We start from the raw sequence: 24,160 nt of genomic DNA on the forward strand, positions 1-24,160 counted from the left end.
GGGGTGGGGAAACTGCCCAAGTGTTTCCAGGCAGGTTGGTTCCCTTCAGCCAAGGGCAGTTCTTCTGAGAAGGCCACAATTATAAGCCATTCATTTCAGTACTCACAGCACATAGCGGATGATAAACTAGTAAAGAGGACAGGGTGAGGCACCAAAAGCCTTTATCGCGTTCCTGCAGTATAGTTGAGAAGCACTAGTGTCAGTAAAATTATGAGACTGGAAAAGTTCAGACAGAACTTTCATAAAAAGAAGTTTATTAACGCCATTTTGAACATTTAATTGTAGACCTTAGGCTCTTTATTACTTATCATGATGATTTCTGACTTCATCATTTATTGGAGATTCACTATAGGTTATTAATTTACTTATGTACACAGGGCAACAAAAGAAAGATAAGGCATAATGTTGCTCTCATGAACTTTATAAGTTGCCAGCATGTCAAGAAACCACGAAAAAATTCCAATAGTAGTCTCATAACAATTACTATTGGCTGCCAAGGGACACAGACATCAATGTGATATCAAAATTTTTGCTAAAAACATCTCAAGCACTCAGGAGGGAAAAACTTGAAATATTTTTGCTGTGTCTTTTTAACCAGTAAAATTGTAAAAAAATATTTCTTCTTTCTGAAGAATCAATTTGAGTTCTTTAATGTAATCTGGCGTCACAGAGCTATATAAAGGGAGCAGTGAGACTGGATATTTTGTTATAATCAGGTTATGACTTTGGAAAAGAATGGCAATTTTTGCAGTTTTAGTCTAAATACATAACGATCACATCACCATTACACAGTGTCACTTTCCCTGTTACAGCAGTTAGTGTTGAGTTTTTTTCAGCTAAGCTCACTCAGCAGCGGCCTGCCACAGATACTGAGTGTTAGAGAGCTACTCTTCTATTTAAATCTTCTTTGGATGAGAGAGAGGCTAGCCAGACTTCAGTTAGGAATTTATTTTTGATTAAGAGCAAGGCTCATAACAAATAAAGTGACCAATATCACACATGGAGAAGATTGGTATGAGATAACATGAACTGAAAGCTCTCTTTTTTCCCCAGTTATTTACAATTTAAAGATCTATTTAAAATTATGCCGGATTATACCCACTCTGAATAGGAATGCACTTATGGAAAAATGGGAAACACATCTTACAGTCAAAATTTTCCTAACATTTGCAGAAGAAGAGTCGAAGAATGGCACACAATGCCAGGAGGGTGCATTTTCCATACACTTCAAAAGCTTTTTGTTGTTGACAGGCTAGTGTATTACACTGATATTTATAGGAAAATATTTTCCAAGACTGTTTCCCACTCCGACGTTTCACAAATTGCTACAGTCGTTTTTGTTTAATAAACTGCTTCAAAGTCATTTAGGTTCAGGAAATGCTGGCTTAAAATTAGATTATATTTGCTGCAAAATCTCTGGGAGAATTAATATAGGTGCTATGAATCTCTAATTGAAATTAGAATTATTTAAGTTGTTGGATTTTGGAACCCATTTTTCCTGGAGCACATCATGTGGCAGGTTCTGAGAAACATTTTTGAGAGAAGCTGCATTAAGGTACATTCTACAATTACTTCTTAAATGTCACTGTAACTGAATATAACAGTACTTCAAAGAATGTCAATCGGTCTGCTCAGGAGATAGAACTATGCAGTAATTTGAACAGGGAACATTTAATATAAAGAGTTTTTAAGCATAGTGGGGATTAGATTAATGATAGATAAGCTGGTAAAATGTTAAGAGTTAAGAATATGGGAATAGCAGATATGTGTTGGCCACTACCAGAACACCGATGGAAGAGCCCACCCTCCATCCTGACAGGGCTGAAAGCTACACCTTTTTGGAGAAGACATGGCCATTTCTCACTGAAAGGCAGAGACATCATTGTGATGAGGTGCTGGTGGAACTTGCTGGAACTCTTCCCTCTAGAACTTGCTGGAAATCAATTCTCTGGGGTATAGAAGAAAGCCATTCACAGAAAGATGTCTCATGGAAACATTCTGCCGTGGAACTTCCTGAGGGGATTCTGGGGGAAGCTGCTTGCTGCTGAGGACTGCTGGATGCTATACATGGCAAAAATTGGGCGATAGACAAGTTTGCAAGAGCTGTAGGAGCCTGATGCTGGAGAAGCAGTGTGTGCTCTAAGAGCCGGACACTGGAGCAGCCGAGAAGCTACCCACACCACAGTTAATGCAGTGCTGGAGAAGCCAAGTACTCAAGTGCAATGCATGAGGCTTCCAAGTGAGTGCTATAACCAGGAGGAAAAGCCCTCTCTCCTGCAAAGCTATTGACAAAGCTTACTGCCAACTGGCAAGGGAAAAATATATTTAAAGTACCAGATTTGTTTTTGCAAAGCAGGTAAGGAAGGGTAAGTTCTGAGGTGAGAGACATTAAGTTGATAACTGGCATTTAAAATTATAAAATTTAGAAGAAAATAAATCCTTGTGTTCTGTATTCTTTGTTTACTTTGATGACATTGTACAGACATTAGGACTCCCTCCAAAATTGTGGTTTTCTTTTAAATAACAGGAATAGTCAAAGTGATTAAGAAGATTTTTTTTCAGAAAAAGTCTCAAAATGCTGCTTCTAATTTCAAGGTAAATTCGATATGAGTACTTTGGGTTACTAATTGCAGAATACTCAACTTAGCTGCAAGCAACAGGGTAAACTACTAATAGTCACATAAACAAATAAGTACTGATTTTTCTCACATGACAGAAACTCTTGAGATAAGCAGCTTCAGGCATTAGTTTGATGGATCATCCATTTAAAGGCTGCCATACCTGTGATTCTCTTGGCCTTTTCCTCCTGCAGACCATATGGTTCTTCTATCTTCAGGAATCATATCTGCAACAAAGGTGGAGAGAAGAAATAATATATGAGAGCAGCTAGGTCTGACCCTTTCAAAAGCAAAGGGAAACTAGAAGCTCTCGGCAGGCTTATTAGCCATAACTCTGTCACATAGCCACTCTTAGCCAGGATTCTGGCTGGGGAAGCAAGTTCAAACTATGTCATTCTCCACAGTGGAGGCTTCAAGGAGAATGGGGTTTGGGGTTTTTTTTTTTTTTTTTTTTTTTTTTTGCGGTACGCGGGCCTCTCACTGTTGTGGCCTCTCCCATTGCGGAGCACAGGCTCCGGACGCGCAGGCTCAGAGGCCATGGCTCACGGGCCCAGCCGCTCCGCGGCATGTGGGATCTTCCCGGACTGGGGCACGAACCCGTGTCCCCTGCATCAGCAGGCGGACTCTCAACCACTGCGCCACCAGGGAAGCCTGGGTTTTGGGATTTTTGTTTGCTAAGCCAGTGAATAGTATCTTCTTCACAAGAGTTTCTTGAAGATGTAAATATATTGCTAAAATAATGTAGCTGATAACTTTAGAATACAGTAAAAACAGTGGGGGAGTTTGGTAAGCAGAGGAATAGCTGCCTCCAGAGATTACTGTGGAACCTATAAATATGCTAGTTTACATGACAAAGAAGAATAAAGATTGCAGATGGATTTCAGATTGCTAACCTGCTGACCTTAAGACAGACTATCCTGGTGGACCCCCTATAATCACAACAGTCGTTATCAGTGGAAGAGGGAGGCAGCAGAGGAGAATCAGATAGTGATGTATCTAGGAAGAATGTTGCTAGAGATGCAAGGTTGCAGGCTTTGAAGATGGAGGGAGGGGACTCTAGCCAAGGACTGTGGTCAGCCTCTAGAAGCTGGAAAATGCAAGGAAATAGATTCTCCCCTAGAGACTATAGAATGGAATGCAATTATGTCGACACCTTCATCTTAGCCCAGTGAGACCTGTGTTGGACTTCCGACCTACAGAACCGTAAGAAAATACGTGTTTGTAATTTTGAAATCACCAAGTACATGACAATTTGTTACAGCAGCAATAGAACACTAGGGAGAAACATAATGTAGATACAACATTGGGAGACTGCATTTTTTCAACCTTTCAATTTCATATTAGATTCTTCTTTGTGATTCTTTCCAGAAACATTTGTTTATATATTGGATAGATTCAAAGTTTAGATGTAGCTAACTGAAATTCTAGAAATTTATTAAGTTCATTCATAATTATTTATTTTCTATTGCAGAACCAAAGGCAATGTATGGGAATCTCATTGGATAACTAAGACATAAAAGTAATCCTTAGACTTGACACAGAGATATCTGAATATTTATTATCAAGTCTTTTCCTTGATTTTTTTCATTTTAACGATCTATTTTTAGTGTGTAGACTGACATATCCCAAATGTTTAAAGTAGGAATTTTAATATTAATGGCAATATTTTATATATTTTTTTCCAGCTGTGATTAAAAAAACCCCACAGGACAACTCAGTGGCAGATGTACTAACCATGCAGCTATATACATTATTTTATAACCAAGTTTTTTTCCAGATGCTGAGTAGCTTTAATGTTACAAATGATTAAAAATAGTATCTGTAGTCTCTGAGACTCTCTGATCTGTCAATATTAAAAAAATCACACAGACTGTTATAACTTCGTATTATACTAATTTTTTCTTACATTGAGTAGAACTAAAAGTAAATTTGCAATAAAATATTTTAAATATCCTATTCCCATACAGGAACATTTTGTATCTAAAGAAAAAAAATTAAATAGAGCACTTATCACTATAGAGTAGATTTAACCACTCTTGGCCATTTTTTTTCTTTCATAGAACATATATCTCCCCCCTTCCCAAATTAGTTCATTCTTAATATAGTGCAGACAGTTCTTAGGCTTTGGATACATTCTGATATGATGTAAATTCCTTGCTCTACTTTTTACTTTCAGGTGGATTTTGTCAAGTTCTATGCCTCTCTAAATCACAATTTTCTCATTTGTAAAATTGGTACGATATTACAAAATACATAAGACTTAGGAGTTTTCACAGAGTAGGCACTTAATCAATTGTAGTAATTATTCTTATTAAAATATAATACTAATATTTATTTTTAAAAGTAAAACAAAACAGATATATCAGTTAGGTGGTTTAATAGAAACATATTCTGTAACAAAATATTTCTTTCTAACAAGATGTGTTAAATATGCCAGCGATTGAAGTTAGGAAATGCATACCTTAATGTGCATTTGTTCTTCCTTTTTTGATAAATAAAAAATTGTCTAGGTTAGATATAGGCCTCATAGGATTTCCAGAGCACTTAACTTGGTAGTGTAGGATGTACACTGCAGAGTACACAGTTGAGAACTGCATTTAAAGAAGTTTCTTTTTAGCTAACAGAGGAAAGACAAAAAAGTAAAGCTAAGATGGTACCAGTGATATAAATTTAGAATACATATGTGCCTTGGTTTACACACACACACACACACACACACACACACACACACACACACATCCCTCTTCCAGAAAATAAATCAACCAAAATCACTTTTCTACCCTGTACCACCAATGGCTTTGAATTTCTGTAATCCTATCAAAAGAACTGGACTAAGAAAACAAGTTCAATGTTCCAGTTTGATCAATGTGAATAGGAGACTTTAAAGAAGAACATGTTACTTCTATTACTATTAATAATAATTACAATTATAATACAATCACCTAATATTTTTGTGTGATTACAGCATACTGGACTCTTTACTAAGCGCTTTATATGTATTGTTAAATCATTTTAACTTCACACCAATGTTATTAGGTACGTACTATTAACATCATCTCACTACACAGATGGGCAAATGAAGCATGAGAGGGATAAATAATTTGCTTAAGGTGACACAATACAGTTAGTAAGTGGAGGATGTAGGCTATAATAATGATAGTATATATTTTGTATTTGTTATTTAGTTATATGAATAGTTGGCTTAGGGGGCAATGGGAGCGAACTATTAAGTATATGCTTAAAAGTTCTAGCTCAAATATTTTATATGACCCTTCATGTAACTGATGATATGTGAGCAGTAATTTGTACTAATGAATTTTCTATATCCATAGCTAAATGTCTATTACAAATCAAATGCTGCTGATATATCTTTATTAAATACGCTGATACTTTAAAATTATTTTATGTAAGTTTATGGCAATGAGTTGTCGCTATATATATATATGTATGTTGCTAATTACTCTAGGACTTTTTCTTTTATTAAAGAATTACTTTTCAATGATGATTGTTTGATGCTTACATTCTCAAATTTCATTTTGCTTTCAAATTGTGCTCACTTTTCTGTGGACAAATATTTGGATCCTGTGGATAAAGACATACTTTGTCCTAGGGATAAAGTACTGAAAATATTTCATAAAACCCACTGAGAAAAACACAGTACTCTGTTACTCTGTTAAATAAGTGATGGTAAGTTATAAAACACATATAAGTCATGCCCACATATGTTCATGACTGGCTAGCTGGTCCTACTTGTGTGCTGAGGCTGGTATTGTAATTATTTAAAATGAGTCTTCATTGGAATGAAAACAAGAATATAAAAGGGAAAAAAACTATTTCCTGACATGGAACTACCAAATTAAGGACATAGTTGTCTGCTCCCTGTATGCTGAATCTTATATCCCGATGAGCCGTATTGATATTGAATGATTTTCCGTATGGGGCAAACCTCTAAGGGAAACTTCGACAATTAAACAAAAAAGGCTTTATGAGTGACAGCCACTTTAAAAAAGTAAAGTTATCCATATCCTTCTAATTTTAGCCTCCTTTTACTTCCAGTGCTTGAATTGAATATGTGCTATTCTGAATTGAATGCTATTTCTATTTGAGTTAATGTCTTCTTAAAATCTGTGCTTGCATTTGGCAAAAACGATGTGTTGCTACTTATAATAAACATCCTTGTTCTTTCTTAGTATCTCAGTTCAATTATAAAGAGAAAAAAAAATCTCAAATTAAACTGTTAACCTAATGTTAATTCTTCTCTACATAACTTCTCTTTGTGCTTTGCTTTGCTTTTGTTAAGAAAAATTATCCAAATTTGAAATGTAACAGGTGAATGGACTTTCTTCCTTACAAATCTTGCATATATTTTAAGGTCTAGAAAACAGGCTCACCCAAAACTTATTTAATTTTATAAGAGTAAACACTGTGCTTGACTTAATATTTTATTTGAGTCCTGAAAACCGTTAACTGTTACATGTGAACTTTTAGATTTTTGTTTGGTAGAAATATATAAACACAAAGGTTACAGTTTTGTGGCCTTATAGGACATAAGCCAGTTTTGTATCTATTAGACAATTCATTTCAACATTCTGTTGACTGACTATATAAACCCGTGGTTCTCAAATTCTTCTTTTAATTAGTCTTGTCCTACTGGCTACCTCTTGAATAATAAAACTGAGTATAATCTTTGACAGATTTTCATGTTAGACTTGTATGAAAGTCACACTTTAATTTTTCAAAAAGTATATTTTCACATCTTTTTATTTATTAGTTTAATGTTTTTTTCCAAAGTTAAACCATTGAATGAATTTTTTCTAGATCTTGGGGTGTTAAGCATTATGTTTGGGTTTTTTTTTTTTTTTGGTAAAATTATCTGTCTTTATGAGGAGTGACTATGAGGTCAAAATCTTTATAAAAGCAAACATACCAGGACTATAGACATAAAATACTGTCAGAACCAGTTTTTCAGTTACTTGGTCCTTAATTTATAGTTATAAATCATTTCATTTTATTGTGGTAAAAAACACATAACATAAAACTTACTATCTTAACCATTTTTAAGTGTACAGTTCAGTGAAATTAAGTACATTCATATTGTTGTACAGCTATCACCATCACCCATTTCTCAAATAGATCATTTGGGAATGATCTATTTGGGAAATAGATCATTTTTCACCCAAACCAGTATTATACAGCTTAAATATCCCTCCCATTTAATACACTCAGTTCTTAATGAGTTTAGGTTATTACCAAAAATTAAAACTAATTTCAAATGTAACAAAAAGCCTCATCAAAGAATAAATTTCTAGTTTCCTTTTTACCTACAAAAATGCAAAAAAAAAAAACCCCTCAAAATTCAGTTTGAAATCACTGAAAACAGACAATTTTTTTCTGCAAGGCAGAAAACATACAGATTTCCCTTAGAAGCATATATTATCTTGGAATTCTTGAAGTTAGCTCCCTTAGAAAGGCCTGCGAGGGAATCCTTGTCATTAGCAGCATTCTTTTCTTCTACCATTTCCAATAACGGTTTTATGGTTCTTAGGCTTCTACTGTTGAGTTTTTGTTGAAGTTTCTTGTATAGCTGATGCCCAGGTTGCTGAAATCCTTTCCTAATTTTTGACCTTTACATTTGCCACTCCATCATTCTACTTTCCTCAGGCATATTCCTCATTGAAGTGGGTGTATTCATTTTACTTCCACTTCCATTAAAATTTTATTAGGCTACAAAGAAGAGACATATTCACATATTGCACAGGCTTGGGTAATAATTTATTTAAATTTTATTCATTTCTTGTTATATCCCCTATTGTAGCTCCTCAGGAGGTGAGAGTATGGTGGTTCAGAATTTTTAAGGTGTATGAACTTGAAGAAGTCAGTAATAAGGACTGAAATCATAGGAGCACAAGCATCTAGTATCTTTGGTCAAGTTGAGACTGAGGAATAACGTTGCTCTCTGTCAAAGAGCCACGTGGCCTGTATAGGGATCTGGGTCAACTAGGTCTCATCTCAGCAATAGAATAGTATGGAATGCCAGCTTCAATTCAGTGTGGAGGGGCCAGATCAAAGGAGAATCATTCCAAACTAGTAGTCTCCCTCCGGGGTCTAGAAGTCGGAACTAAATCCTTTCTAGATTACTAGCCCTTAGATAGTTAGAGGAGGGAAATTCAAGAGGGAGATGTTGGGTTTTCTTCTAATAAAGCATATGAGAGCCCAATTACCTGAAAACAAATTGCACCGAGATTCACAAAGAAGCACATCCCAAACCATACCTAACTTTTGTATCTATATTCATCTTGCTATCTACATTTCATCAAAATCCTTCTAGAATTTCCATGTGTTTCCTATAGTTATTTTGTGTATTATGGAGCTTGATATGGCAGGGTAAAGAGAGAAAAAACTAGAAAAAGAGAAGAAAGTTAAAATGGGGAGAGAGTGAGTATAAAGGGAGCAAATCATGGTATCTCAGGGATCCTCTCCCAACCTAGAATCTATTATTTTTGTTTCAATGTTTAGTTTCCTCATATTTTAGTACCTATTTTTTTCAATTCTAGATATTTTTGGTTTTTCTTCTTTTTCTCTCCTTCATTTAATATGATAAGTCAGAGAAGTCCATAGTTTAATATCATAGTACAAAGTGAAAACCATAACTTTAAAATAACCCAAGTTCATTTGAAAATAGCACTGGAAGCAGAGGGGGAGGGTGGCAAGTTCTCTTTCCAGTTTCCAGTGATACTAGCCTTGCCTTTGTTTGTATAATCTAAAGGTAAAGCACCTACATGAAAAACGCTGGAATGATGAGATGATATAAACAGAATTTCAAAAGCTTTTTGGAATTGTATTTGGGATATTGAGGTCTTATATATAATTACATATCCAGATAGTATTTCAGTAGTGAGAGAATAAGAGACTTAGAAACTATGGTTGATGATAGGCTGTGTAATTTTGCAAAACTATCTTACTGTTTTAAAGCTCATATTCCTTATCTTTAAAAAATGGAGAAAATAAAGCAAACTTGATGGATTTCGGTGATCAAACAAGATACTGACATAACTAAGGGGATTATCCTATAGGATTCACTTGCCTAAGCCTGGTTTCCATTATGGATTTTCCCTAAGCATTCCGAGGCTCCTATCTTATACTCTTTCTTCTTCTTCCCAGAATAGTAAAACAATGCTTAATTTCAGTTTGGTAAGGAAAATATATAATGAATAAGTGTGTTACCTGGTTGCAAAGGGAACAATCATTGGGAATAAACAAGGCAGGGGACAATTTTATAGACTAATGGACATAGAGAGTTCAAGGATTCTGGCTTGCTCAGAGTGGCTCTAAATGTTGTTGGTACTTTAGTAGGTTCCAACTATCCTGGCCCTGGATAGCCAAAACAAGGAGCTCAAAAAAGAAACAAAAATTGAGATTTGTATATAGAGGGGAAAAAAACACCTTAAATTAGAGCTGGCAATTGGTGTTTCCCGAGCCTAAATTAATAGAAAAACAACCTTAAATGCCACTTTCTGAATGAAGACTTTGTGGGTGGCTTTGCCCATATTGAGGTATGTGTCCTTTTATATGGAGGTGAGTGTCCATATCTATAGAAGATCCCCTGGCCTTAAGCAAGGCATGAAGCTTTAACAAGCACCAAGAATACAAGCATGGCTGGAGTGAAGAATCTAGCGAAAAGAGAATTTTTTGTATTCACTCCCTTACAGCTATAAGGAAGGCAAAGCACTTATTTGCTGTATCGTATCTTGTATTTCAGTGATTCTATGGAAACATTTTTTTTTACTCTTAACCACTATGTTTTATTGTCTCTCCACTCTTTTCTTTTTTTAATTAATTTTTATTGGAGTATAGTTGCTTTATGATGTTGTGTTAGCTTCTACTGCACAGCAAAATGAATCAGCCATACATATACATATATCCCCTTCCTTTTGGATTTCCCTCCCATTTAGGACACCGCAGTGCATTAAGTAGAGTTCCCTGTGCTATACAGTAGGTTATCATTAGTTTTTTTATACATTGTAGTGTATATGTGTCAGTCGCAATCTCCCAATTCCTCCCACCCCATCCCTTTTCCCCTTGGTATCTGTGGAAAATTTTAACTGTGGACCTAGAAGAGTGACAGTACGTTGGTTGCCTTTAATATGACTCCATCTAGACTAAACCCATGGAGAGACTAATCTTGAATAAAGGATGAAAAATAATCAGTCATTCATTCAGTCAGTACTAATTGAGGAACAGCCCTGTGCCAGGCATTCATTGTTCTAGGCACTTGATCATCAAAACAACAAAACAGAAAAGGAAAACCAGAGAAACGTTTAGAGTTGACTTCTTAACAGTATTAATAATATCCATAATCAGAGAAATTGGGAATGCGCCTTTGAAAATTGGAGTACTAGCTATATGAAAACAAATCTGAACATATTTGAGAAAAGAAGACCTTGAATGTCAGTTAAATATAATCAGATAAATATTTTTTTGAGATTCCAAGTGCTGTAGTATAGCAAAGTACCCAGGTAATATTTGGGTCTCAAGAAAATATACCATAAAAATGTGTGGAAATCGGACTCCAAGGAAAGACATGGGAATGATGACACAAAGAAAAACAGGGGAGACAATGTTAGCTTAAGTCTGAGATTTGGCTAAATATAATGTACATGGGAGAATATCTCCTGGGAAGGATTATCCAATCAAGAATCTGAAACAGTTCACGAGGTTGGAAGAGTTGATGCCTTTGGCAGTCCCCAAATTCATGGTTTCACTGTGGGGACACAACAAGATGGACTCGACTAGAAAATGCTAATAAAACTATAACTGGACCAAAAACCTAAAAAAGGCTACCTGACTCAGCAAAGAGTGCTCACCATGGATAGTGAGGAAAGAGCCAAAATTAAGTAGGTTTAACTGTACACACTAGCTGAGCCTTCCTGAAGACAGTAGACGAACAGTATCAGGAAATAATCCACTGGAATTCTCTCCATCTAGTGTGTGGAGAAAACAGTGAAAACCCACTCAAGGGCTAGAACATTAGAACACTGAGGAAAAGACATCATGAGGACTGAATGGTCGAGATATTGGCTTTCACCACCTCTCTAGTGAAACAGATTCATAAGTTTCTACAGCAGCTTCAGTTCAAAATCTGCTGCAGGTGATTCCCCAGAAACAAACTGAAGATGCGATGGCCACTTTTCTAGCAACAATTCTCTTAGTTCTGAATTATTTAATGAACACATGCACACACAAAGAATTTGCATTCTATTCAGCACTGAAATGCCAAAAACAGAGTTAAAGAGGGAAACAGAAATTAAGATCTCAATAAAGAGGGGGAAAGGCACCACAGATTAGAACTGCGAACCAGTGTCTCCATGCCTACGAAGGTATCAACTAATGGAGAAGGCAGTAGGGACTTAAATGCCACTTTCTGAGGGAAGATGACAGGATTTGGTCCTCTTCAAAAGTATGATATAGGCAGAGTATGGAAATGAACTGCTCTTGGGATATTACTCTCAATGGATAACTTCAAAGTCGTAAATCCCATTCGATGGTTATAGATTAACTGAGATATTGCTGAGGCTAAAGCCAAAGGCTTTGTCTGCCTACCCTCTATCACCGACATAGCAGCGAGTCTGTGGCAACCCTAATTGTATTCTGGGAAAAACACTTTGTTGTCTGGACTGACTGGGGTAGGAAATGCAGACTGGCTTGTTTTCTGAATTTAGAGGATGTTGCTCAGTGCAGTGATAATCTTGTGAGGATGATTAATTCTTTAGAATCTTTAAATGTTCAGCCTATGAAATACTTGGCATTAAATTCATGTCATGGAACCACAAGCAACTGGCGGGAGAGACAGCACAGGCTGCAGCTGCTGAGAAAAGCCACAACTCCACTTGTCTTTTAAATTTTATTTATTTATTTTTGGCTGCGTTGGGTCTCCGTTGCTGCACGTGGGCTTTCTCTAGTTGCAGCGAATGGGGGCTACTCTTCGTTGTGTTGCGCGGGCTTCTCGTTGCAGTGGCTTCTCTTGCTGTGGAGCACGGGCTCTAGGCATTCAGGTTTCAGTAGTTGTGGCAGGCAGATTCAGTAGTTGTGGCTCGCGGGCTCTAGAGAGCAGGCTCAGGAGTTGTGGCACAAGGGCTTAGTCGCTCCGCGACATGTGTGATCTTCAAACCTTCCGCACCAGGGCTTGAACCCACGTCCCCTGCGTTGGCAGGTGGACTCTCAACCACTGCACCAGCAGGGAAGTCCCTCCACTTGGTTTTGAGAAACATTCCAGCTGAGACTAAGCACAATACAAAGTAGAGGGGGTGGGGTGGGTAGATTTTAGCTTTCAAATTTCTCTGAATTCACAAAGTAAAATAATTTAATATTTGGCCTTAATTCCCTTTATAGTAAAAACAATGTTATTTCTGATATTTAATTTGTCCTTGGGAATTTGATAAGGGACAGTATCAGCACGTTATCAATGGCAGGTCTTCATGAGGTTATTGTAACGCCACTTTGATTTCATGGTCTCATAGGCTATATTGCACAAAATAACCAGCCATAACTTAGAAGGGAAAGGGAATAGAGAATTTATTTTTAGTTCTGAGTAAAAAGTGGCCTTGGGATGATTTTACTCAGTGCACTATTTTTATATTCATTTCAGAATCTTTTAGGGCCTTAATCTATGCCATCAACATGGCTGACATTGGAGAGTTGCCTCCAGAAGGCTGGATCAGGATTGTTCTGAGAGATCAATGATGTCTTCTAACGCATCCAGCCGTACTTCTGGATCACCATTGACCTCATGGTTAAACTCAAATGGTTAAGACAGTAAAATGTTCTTAAGGAGAAAGGGTTTTTCCCTTACAATTAGTTTCTATAAAAAGAGATTTTTCTCTAAATACTCTTGCCCTCTTGTCTTACTTCTTACTCGTACTCACAGAAGAAAAAAGAGTGAGTTGACATCATGATTGAAATTTCTTGATTGAGTGTAGATAATCTTTTAGAAGTTCCTATGTGAGGGGAATTTGCTCTCTCTCAAACTCCTCCACTCAGATCAGTAGGTCTATCACTGGGAATTTCTCTTACGTAGGCTCAAATCCTTGGGAGGTTGTTCTAAGGCTAAAACTGGTGATTAGGAAAGTGGTGATACCATTTGGACTGTTCCAATACTCATAACATCATAGTTATAATGAGGGTATCCCTACATTTTCTAACATTGATGTTTCTTTTTATCAGTACTATGAGAACGTAGGTGGAGAAGCAGGGTATGAACTGTTGGCCTCCCTCAAGACCCTAGCATTTTATATGTACCTGTACGGACCATAGGCCTGCATGTTTTCTACTACTTCTCTGCTTGTAAGTTTTTCCCCCATAAAATCTATGTTATATTTGCACTGTGTGGTGCTAGTGATATGTGTCTGTGAACTTCTTGAATGACAGATACCCACAATGGAATTACAGAAATCCAGTCCCGATACATTTTTTTTCTGATGAAATTAATGAAGTATCTTAAATGTGCCGCTATCCTTCAAGCCACCAGGGAGCATCTTTCTCTTCTATAACTTCCAATGATGACCTCATAGGCCACATGGCTTAATGTATCAGTCAGAATAGCATAAACTATGGTACAGTGAAGACAAACTGAAATTTTCACTTACTTAAAACAGCAAAGTTTATTTCTTACACATGTTTCATCTCTATTGTGGGCAAGCAAGGAGGTTACGCTCATCACAGTTATCTAGGGTGTGGGCTGATGAAAACTCTATTGTGATGCATGCTTCCAGAATTGCTGACAGTGACAAGAAAATGTAGTAAGCCACATTTCAACCTTCAGACTAGTATGGAACATGTCACTCTCACATTTCCTGGCCAAAGCAAGTTATATGATCATGCTTGAGTTTAACAGGTTTTGTTAAACATGTCTAATCCTCCAATTGGGAGGATCACCAAATATTTTCGTATCCACGTTTCTGGGGTCCTTGCATCCTTTGATAGTGACCTTTGTCACTTATGACACATAATCAACCCTTTATTGTTTTTCTCCATCATATTTCTCATTATAGTGGGGAAAATACCCTCCATCTCCTCTTGTGTCTCACTTTTTCAACTAAAAAGAGATGCATTATGCTTTGAAACTTGACTATAGGTTCTTTTCATTGATGTCAATCTCGTCTTTGGACTCTCTTGCAGATATAACCGCAGGCACACTCAACTCTAGAAGATTATTTTCTGTCATGCAGTTTGTTTAGCACTTACAATTTGCTTTTTGAACTTAAGATTCACAAGAGAAAAAATTGTATGGTTAGCATAAAAACTTCTGACCATTATTTTAGCTAAAAGTTAACATTTAGAAAATCTAATATTTACTTTAATTTATTCCTCTCTGTAGAATATCTTCCGTAGCACCTTTTTGCACCATCTTATACTTCACTATTTGATGTTAATAGAAATTGTAGCAAAATATTCAACCTGAAATAATCAGAATATATCAGAGTGTTGTAATTAATTTTAAAAAGTATCAAAAGCCCTCTGAGGAGACAAATTAACTTGCATTAAGGCTGAAATATTTTTTGAAAAGACTAAAATACCTTAGGTTTTAACATAACTATTAGAAACATGGAGGGGAAATGAGATTCATTCATTCATTCATTCGTTTGTTTTGCGGTACGCGGGCCTCTCACTGTTGTGGCCTCTTCCGTTGCGGAGCACAGGCTCTGGACGCGCAGGCTCAGCGGCCATGGCTCACGGGCCCAGCCGCTCCATGGTATGTGGGATCTTCCCAGACCGGGGCACGAACCCGTGTCCCCTGCATCGGCAGGCGGACTCTCAACCACTGCGCCACCAGGGAAGCCCCTATTTCATTTTAATTATGTAAATTTAAAAATAGCTTTGAAATACATGGGGGCATCTTCAGGAAAACTTGAGAATGTATCTTTGTGAACTGGAAAATGTCAGAAAATTCATCCTTATATAAATGATAGTGCAGCACAATTTGAAAGGACCCACACAAAGGATTTATTCTGAAGACTATGTATGTCTCCTTTTCATTCTATGATTTTGTTCACCTAATACGAAGCTGTCAATTTTGTACTATCTTTGTGGAGGGGATGAATGACCTCCTAGCACCAAACCCATTCAGCAGTTTGAAATTTGAGCCTCTATTTCTAACACCGAAATGTTAATATGTTAACCTGCTAGATTGTTTTCTTCTTTTTTTCTTTAAACACACTTGTAACGGTGTTGCACAAAGGTAATGTACCAATACACCCAAAAACATTTTCTTACGGGCAGGAAATATGAAACACCACATAAAGATCAACCAAATAGAAATTGTTTCGAGATGAAAATCTAGCAAAAGCATAGCATTTGAAACTTATTTTAAAATGTAATCTGATGCTTACTTTTAAGCAATAACATTTTCAAACTTTTGCTAGTTTTCCCCCTGAATTTTTTCGCTTTTAAAATGCCCTATAAATAAGTGAAACAAAAAACCTTCCACTGTACACACTTGAAGGAATCTTAGTTATACTCTGTTACCTATATTCCATCATCTATAAATTTGCAAGGAAACATTCTGCCACTGGAAATCTAGACTGCTGGGGAAAACAAAGGTTAAAGCTATATAGACAGAAGAATTTTTTTATATCACTTCTCAGATTGCAATAAAAAGTAACGATGATTCTGGTTATCATTTGCTAAAGAAATCATGAGCAATAATGGTTAAAATGAAGCTCTATAAAATAAGGTTTGAGATAAACTGAAAACTATCCATTCATTTAAAAACATCTATCTCCTCTGTGTTCAGTACTGGGTTATATCACTCTCTTCCTTTGTTATGATGCTCATTTGCTCTCATTAGGTAAATTATGCACTTGTACTAAGGATAAAAGAGACACTGTGATTCATGAAGCCATTTCTAAGAGAGGCTTCCAACTTGAGGAGTATGAAAGAACGCAAGACCTGTCCTCAAGAAACTCACATTCAAACTGAGGAATCATGGATTTTTTCTTTTTTTAAATTGGGCAGAAGAACAGTTCTATTTTCTAATTTAATTCTAGGGTAGGAGTCTTTTTAAGAATTAGTTACATGATATCTGCTCACACCTCTTTTAGTGATTAGTTTTCTAATCATTTTGGTGAGGAAGTTTATTTCTCTGCTATCCGCTGATGATTTCTTGGAAGCTGATTTTTATCTGAGCCAAAATAAGTTTCAGTTATATTTTCCTTCTCCATCCTAATTTCATCTTCAGGAATAGCACAGAATAATCTAACTGTAAATTTTTACAAACAATAGTATATTCCCACTCCTTATCCAACAATAATTTATCTCCATCTCTAACCTACAACTGGTCAGATGGTTTTGTTAGCATTAGTTCCTTCAATCATTCTTATTATGTTATATTAAGGTTTAAAAAAATTACTCTGGGTACCTTTTCAAAATACTTTCTTCAGATACAAGGTTTGAAATTAGGCAAACTTTCTGAAGTTAGCAGAATACAAGGTGTTAATCTATATACAGTATCATTACACTGTTAGCTTGTATTATACTTTGCAAGGAAAGTGGCTAAATAAGAATCTCTATCTTTTTCACTTAAACTACTGCATCTCCATCTTACTATCTATGCAATTTATCCAACGTGAATGTCCACCATGTTGAGGTACTCTTTTGACGATGTGGAGGGAATTCATGAGGAGGAGGCCAAAGAGATTTGTTCCTGCTCTGCCCAGAAAGCTGTTCTCCAGATTTAACAGAGATGCTTTAGCTCTGATGAAGTGACAAACTTGGATGCAGAACAACAGGCGCCAAAGTTGTAAAAATGGTTGGCCCGGGGCCCTGTATGGCAAGGGTCCGGCTCCTTTGAAAGTTAAAGAATATCTACGGAAGCATAATAAAAGCCAAGTTTTTGTCAAACTGTTATTAAAATTAGGAATGGTATAAGTTGAGACTAGTACTTTTAGATCTTGTTTCAAACTGTATCTTCTTATATAAATATGCTGCTTAAAAGTATTTAATTTTCGTTATATGTTTATGATGCCTCTCTAAAAATCCATTTTAGGAATTCAGAAAGCTATGTCTATTAAACAAATCTAGAGTTTGATAATATTTCAAATCTATTAAATAACATTACTCTCTAATGTCAATTAATTGCAGTGAGTAGTAGTATGATTTCTCAAAGGGTATAAATAATGAAGCAATGCAAGTTTATAGAGAACCTAAACATTACATCTGAGATTAGGAAATTGACCTGGGTAAGTAGTTTAAATCCCATATATAATTTTATTATGGTTTTCTTCTGGAAAATATATGCAAACCTAATTTGTCTTCATCTTCCTTCTTTCTCATGGAAAAAGAGTATGTTGTATATTTACCATCTCCAAAAGAAAATTACTTGAGAAATGTGATACAAGGAACTGTTTTTGGAATAGCATGACTTCTGAGCTGTGAATGTAGATATCTTGTCCATTTCATATTTCAGATGAGAGAAAGTGAAGCCGAGAAAAGTATCTTGTACAAGATCTCATAAAACAGATAATTACAGATGGAGTGTCCAGGATTTCAATCCAATAACGAAAAACTATGAAATTTTCTCTAAAATATTTAACAACTACAACAAAAGTCTGGCTAAAACTTCTAAGATTTTTGCAATAAAATATTCAAATTTGAGACAGATAACTGTTTGATAAAATACTTTATAAGGGTCCTCTGAGATTTGGAGGTCATTATAGACCCAAGCTGCCTGGAAGTTGAAGATACCATGTGACTGAGTCCCAGAACTGCACCAGGATTCAGTCCCAGGTTTAGTTAATTCCAAGCCACATGGAGTAACTTTTCTTTCGAGGATGGAATCAGTATGGGGTTTCTCACTTTTTACTTCTTTTTCCCAATGTGGCAAAAAATAATGGGAAGCTATCAAGCAATCAAGGACAGGCCAAACATCCAATGAAAGACAGGTGAGGGCAAGTTAGAGCTGAAGTGATAGTTGTGAGGATGAAATGAGTTGACACTACTCCTCAAAAGTCAATTCTTTTGGGGAGATTTATCTAGTTTTCCAGACATGATGCTCTGATGAGCATGTCAACAGCTAGATATTTTCTTCAAAATATGTGCTTTGAGAAACCTAATCTTTTGGCTTTTGATGAATCCCAAAATTTATACTGCAAAATAACCTAAAACTGCAATTTCAAAACTCAAAGCAAATAAAAAACAAAATATCTTGCATTCTCTATCATATATAGAAAGAGAGGTGAAAAGAATTTATGGGACCAGATAACCACTACCAAGTTAATCTTTTATTTGGAAAAAAAAGAATACCTTTACTTAGAGGGTGTTACTGAAAATGTGATTCCTGGTACAGGCAGCATTAGTACGGTTATACTGTATAAAAAAGAACAGATTCTCTGGTCCCAACCCAGATCTACTGCAACAGAATCTCTGGAGTGGCAACCAGGAACCTGTGATTTAACAACTCTTCCATGTAATTCTTATGCATAATTGAAAGTTGAGAAGCATTAATGCAGAGCACTGGACACTTTTTGTCCCCTGAAGGACCGTATGTATCAGGGCCAGAAGATAAAAACAAGTGTAAAATCAAGAATCCTATTGCTAGAAATGGTAATTTTATGAAACAAAAAGATAATACTGCTCTTTGGGGTATATTTCTGATGCCAGCACACAGGGAAATACAACCTCGTATAATTTGAGAATTTTTTTTTTAAAAGAAGCAGGGAAATTGCAGCATTAATTAATCTGGGAGGGAATTTTAAGAGTATTAATGTATGTTGCATTTAAATAAGGTTTTTGTTTTAATAAAAAATTCCCTTATTACAAAACAATAACAAATAAGGTTAAAATTAGTTATTTTTATTACAATTTTTCACATTTCAAAAACATTCATTTATATTAAAACAAGGATTTATTTGATTTCAAAGCATGATATCACCTCTGCCATCTGCTCTAGCTGTATTTTTATACCTAACAATTTAGTCTGAATGTGATTCTTTAATTTAAACATGGCCTCTATCACCCCTTTCTTTTTCTCTGTAATAGGACTATAATGTAATTACATTTAAGTGAAATAATTTGGAAATGCTTCAAATATACTGCCATCTGCTGTGTTATTTAAATTCTGGAGAAAAAAATCCCAAACGTATCAAGATAAGAATATTTTGCTTCCAGGACTTAAACAGTGGCTACAGATATCTTTTAAAGCACTTGATTAGAAAAACCTTACTGCATACAAGAAGCTATTATCCATTTGGTATGCAGTGAGAGTCAAATGCTCTTTTCATTTATTGGAAAAATTCCAATAAGACTAATGTTATCTGCATAGCTAATTGCATGTCCCATGTTCATGCTGAGGGAGGATGAATGCAGGGTGGGCAGAGCTTCTGAATGTTCTGCACAAGGACAGTCATTTTACCTTCGATGTAGACCTACAGCAGCACAGCTACAGGGTAAAAGAATTGTTCAGTTGCCTCTATCCTTACAAAGTGGTGGTTTCCTTTGGAAGCGTGGTTAGGATCAGGGTGAGGGTGATAGTGTCTTGTCTTTTCTCGTTAACACTATGGCAAGATGCTGCTCAATGACAAGTTGACTGTCTTAAGTCAGTTCTCCCAGAAGTAGAAATAGACAAGGTTTTGTATACAAGTGATTTATTTAAAAGATTACTTTCAGTATAACTCAGCCAAAGGGTGGGAGAAGCAGGACAGAGAAGGGGAAGAAGTCAAGAAATGGTGCGATTTTAGGGGGACACTCACCCTGGGCCTGATCCTGTGGGGCATTTCTGGAGTGTAAATGATATCTCAGAGTTTGTCATGTCTCAAAGCACAGGATTTATATTTTCATACTTCTACACTAGTCGATAGGCTAAAGGAACCAAAATTGGATGGCAAGGAGTGCTTGGTGAAACTTCCAAACATTTTCAGTTGTTTGCATTTGAGGGCAGACAAAGCTTCCTAGGAGACAAGATAAATCCTCTGAAGAGAACTGTAGGTATAAACTCTTAGAAGCAATGGACAGAAGCTGGGGAAACAGTTAAAGGGATTCAGGAGATCTGGACAGGGCACCCACAGTGTCCGCTACAGTGGCTTTATACCTGCATTCTAAAACACTGTGGCTGTTACTTAAATTAATATAGTGTTAAATATAATAGGGAATGTACATTTTTAATACACACTGACCAGCCTAAATAAGACTACCAGTTTTCTCACAGACATAGTCAAACACAAAAGTATTGCATTTGAAATTATTCTAATTAAATGGATATAAGATTTAGATATTATTATTTAGCTTTTATGTTTTTTGATAATAAATTGGCTCATGCATTCATTAAATTTGACACCTTATGAGGGGAATATTTATATCAATTTGGGTAATTAACTCCTAAAACTTAAAAAAAATGTATTCTAATAAATGCTATTTAAAATTTAAAAGATCTTTAATAGCTAAGCCTATTAGAGAGTAATCGAAAAGCTTTCAGAATGGAATAGAGCCATAAAAGTAAAAGCTATTGGGAACCAGAGTGCTCTTTTGTAATCATCAAATAAACTTAATAATTTAGAAATACACCTTGTACTTAACGAAATGGAACACCACACACACACACACACACACACACACACACACACACACACACACACAGAATAACAAGTTAACCTAAATTAAAGTTAAAAGAGTTAAAGTTTAAAAACCTTTACTTCAAGTTAGTTAGTAAATTGAATTTACTATATATACTTTATATATATACTTTATATATACTTTATATATATATTTACTATATATACTATTTATACTATATATAATTTACTATATATAGTATATATACTATACTATATATAGTATACACTTATATACTATAAGTGTATATACATATATAAAATATCATATCACATATATATCATTGTAATATTTATATAATAAATCAAAGAAAAGTATTAGTTAAACCATAAAACTTATTTCAGATAAAGTTAAATTAACTGAACTGAATTAAATTATTAAATTGAATGTTATATATTATATTTATAATATAATAATATATATAACAGTATATATTATATATTACTTATGGATTATATATTTATTTATTATATTCATTATGTATTATATCATTGATATAATGTATCAATGGAGAAAGTAGTAGTTCAACTTTAAAACTTTATTTCAGAGTAGCTAACAAATTGAATGTTATATATATTAACATATATAATTATAATATAACATATTATACACTATTAACATATATATTGTATAACATATATTTATATTTTTTAATAATATTTATTTATATATATATTTATATATGCCTCAGTGGAGCATATATTGATTATATAAGATGCTTATCCACTTATTTTGTCAGGGTTTCAGATATGGAATAACACATTAATGGGTAACAGAAGTCTAGAAAGGAATTATATTATTTAGTGTTATCAACCTACAGATTGGATCTTGAGACACTGAGAAGTCAGAGACTTTCCAATATTACTCAACTAAAAGATTAACACAAGAGTACAAATCTTGTAACATCCAGATTTTTCACATATGGTGTACTCCCATTAAAGCTTGTCTGTTAATGCTCTCTCCATATATTTAGAAGGTAAACATTTTTTTCCTTCATTTTCAATCTGTAACAAGAGGCTCAATTCTTAAGTTTATATCTTCACTCAAAGAACTCCACTGTCAGGACTTTTAAATTTTTTTTTTGTATTTTTTAATGTATATATGTAGGAAAAAATTTAACTCAAGAAGGTATATATAAAATAAGGCTAGTTCCATAACAATATAACTTGGTGATGTTTCCATATCAGGACATATAAATCTGCTTCATTCTTTTTAATCATGCATAGTATTCAATTGCATGAATGTACCAAAATTTCTTTACTTTGTTAACAGGCAGGTTGAAAGACAGAGAAACAAACAAACAAATAGCACTGTTAGGACAGACTTCTACTTTTGAATGGAGTTGAGTAATTCTTTGAGTGGACAAATGTTCCTAAGTACAATAACTAGAGAAAACTAATTTATAAAACGATCTGTTAAAGATATCAGAAAATTTCAGTAGAAATGGGATTAGGATTAGGATTCCAGAAAGGGGAGAATCACAAAGAGATAAACTGATGATAGCAGTTGCTTTTCCCCTGATATTATTAGCTATTTATGGATACAAGCAAGTATCTGAGAGTTAAAGTACTTTTCACACAGAGGAACCATGCTGGGGAACAGAGGACCACTGAGAAGGTGGTCATCAGTGCTAACATCTATTAAAAGAAAAGAAAACAAGAATAGAATCAATGCTTGACCCAGTCTCAATCTAGCAATAAATTATAGTCATCAAAGGATACATGAAACAACTGTAAAGAACTGAACTGTAATAATAACTTAAGAAACAACTGTAATAATAACTTCATCCAGAAGAAAACGTGAGCATTATTGAATCATTGGAGAATATCAAACACTGATTTATAATTTTGTGTCAGAGAAGTATTTTAGGTGATCAATAAAATATTTCAGGCATCAAAACATGTTTTAGGATAATATTCTATCAGAGAAGTGAACTGGAAATATAAGTTCAAGAGAAAATAATAATTTAAAAGTTAAGAATGTTAAAAATGGCTTTTTCATGCATTTTTAAAATGTGCGATCATAGGAATTAAATACCTCTAGTATTTAGGAACCACTGAATTCATTTTTTTAAAAGTACTGCAACCAATTTATTTCAAAAAGTCAGTATTTTCCATATGCAGAAATCACTTCCTTTGCAAGTATTTAGATTTATGAAATATTTTAAGCTAAACATCCGTCAGGAAATACATAGCTTTACAAACTCCATTAAGTACTTGACTTCTTAAAAAAGTTGAAAACACTTTCTCTAATAAATTTGATATTATTCATCTAAATAGAATAAATTCTTAACATTTCCTCAGGATTTGGTATTTGTTTGACTTAATTGAATTTCATGAGAAATGTGTAAACTGGAGGTTTGCCAATCCCATTTAAATCACTATTTTGGGTTTGTATTTTTAATGAAGGTTTTGTTATGGAGCAAAACCTTTTGCTTTTTAGACTTAAATTTGAATCTAATGTAAATATGTTAAGCTTTTTAATGGAAGGTTATTTATTCTCTGTTCCCAAACACCCAGTTGTGCTAGTTGCATAGCTGTTTGCGAGAAACCTGATTCTACTGGGTCAGACTAAAGAAGTCATCAAGGAGAAGCTGTATCTTTATTGCCAATCTTGTTCAATTCTGTAGATTTTATTTATTGGTAAAAATAAAGGACTTTTGCTTTAGAGTTTCTAGACTGCTTTTTTATATGGAATGCATTAGAATCATTACAGAGTTCAGAGGCTGGCTCAGACAGTCCCAGGCACTTAGCGCGGGTAAAGTAAATGCTCATTTAATAAATGATAGGAATCATTATTAAGATTTAACTTTATGAATTAAGGGTTAATTTGTTCAAGGCTAATCCCTTACAGCCTAGCTTTGCAGAGAAGAGCTGAGCTCCCTTCCAAGCTCCACGGAAACCAGCAGTAGCTGGGTGCTTAAGGCAATCAGTTTTGGACAA

General features: G+C 35.0%; 1 long non-coding RNA gene across 1 annotated transcript in view; it reads right to left on the minus strand.

The window, feature by feature from the left end:
- The window catches only part of LOC141275768 (uncharacterized), a 52,788-nt gene that overhangs the window by 11,711 nt on the left and 16,917 nt on the right, over positions 1-24,160 (minus strand). Inside the window, exon 2 of the long non-coding RNA XR_012324057.1 lies at positions 2,782-2,845. This is a non-coding gene — a long non-coding RNA (uncharacterized lncRNA). The remainder of the gene's footprint in view (positions 1-2,781; positions 2,846-24,160) is intronic.

The sequence above is a fragment of the Tursiops truncatus genome, chromosome 11, assembly GCF_011762595.2.
Source record: "Tursiops truncatus isolate mTurTru1 chromosome 11, mTurTru1.mat.Y, whole genome shotgun sequence".
NCBI lineage: Eukaryota > Metazoa > Chordata > Mammalia > Artiodactyla > Delphinidae > Tursiops > Tursiops truncatus.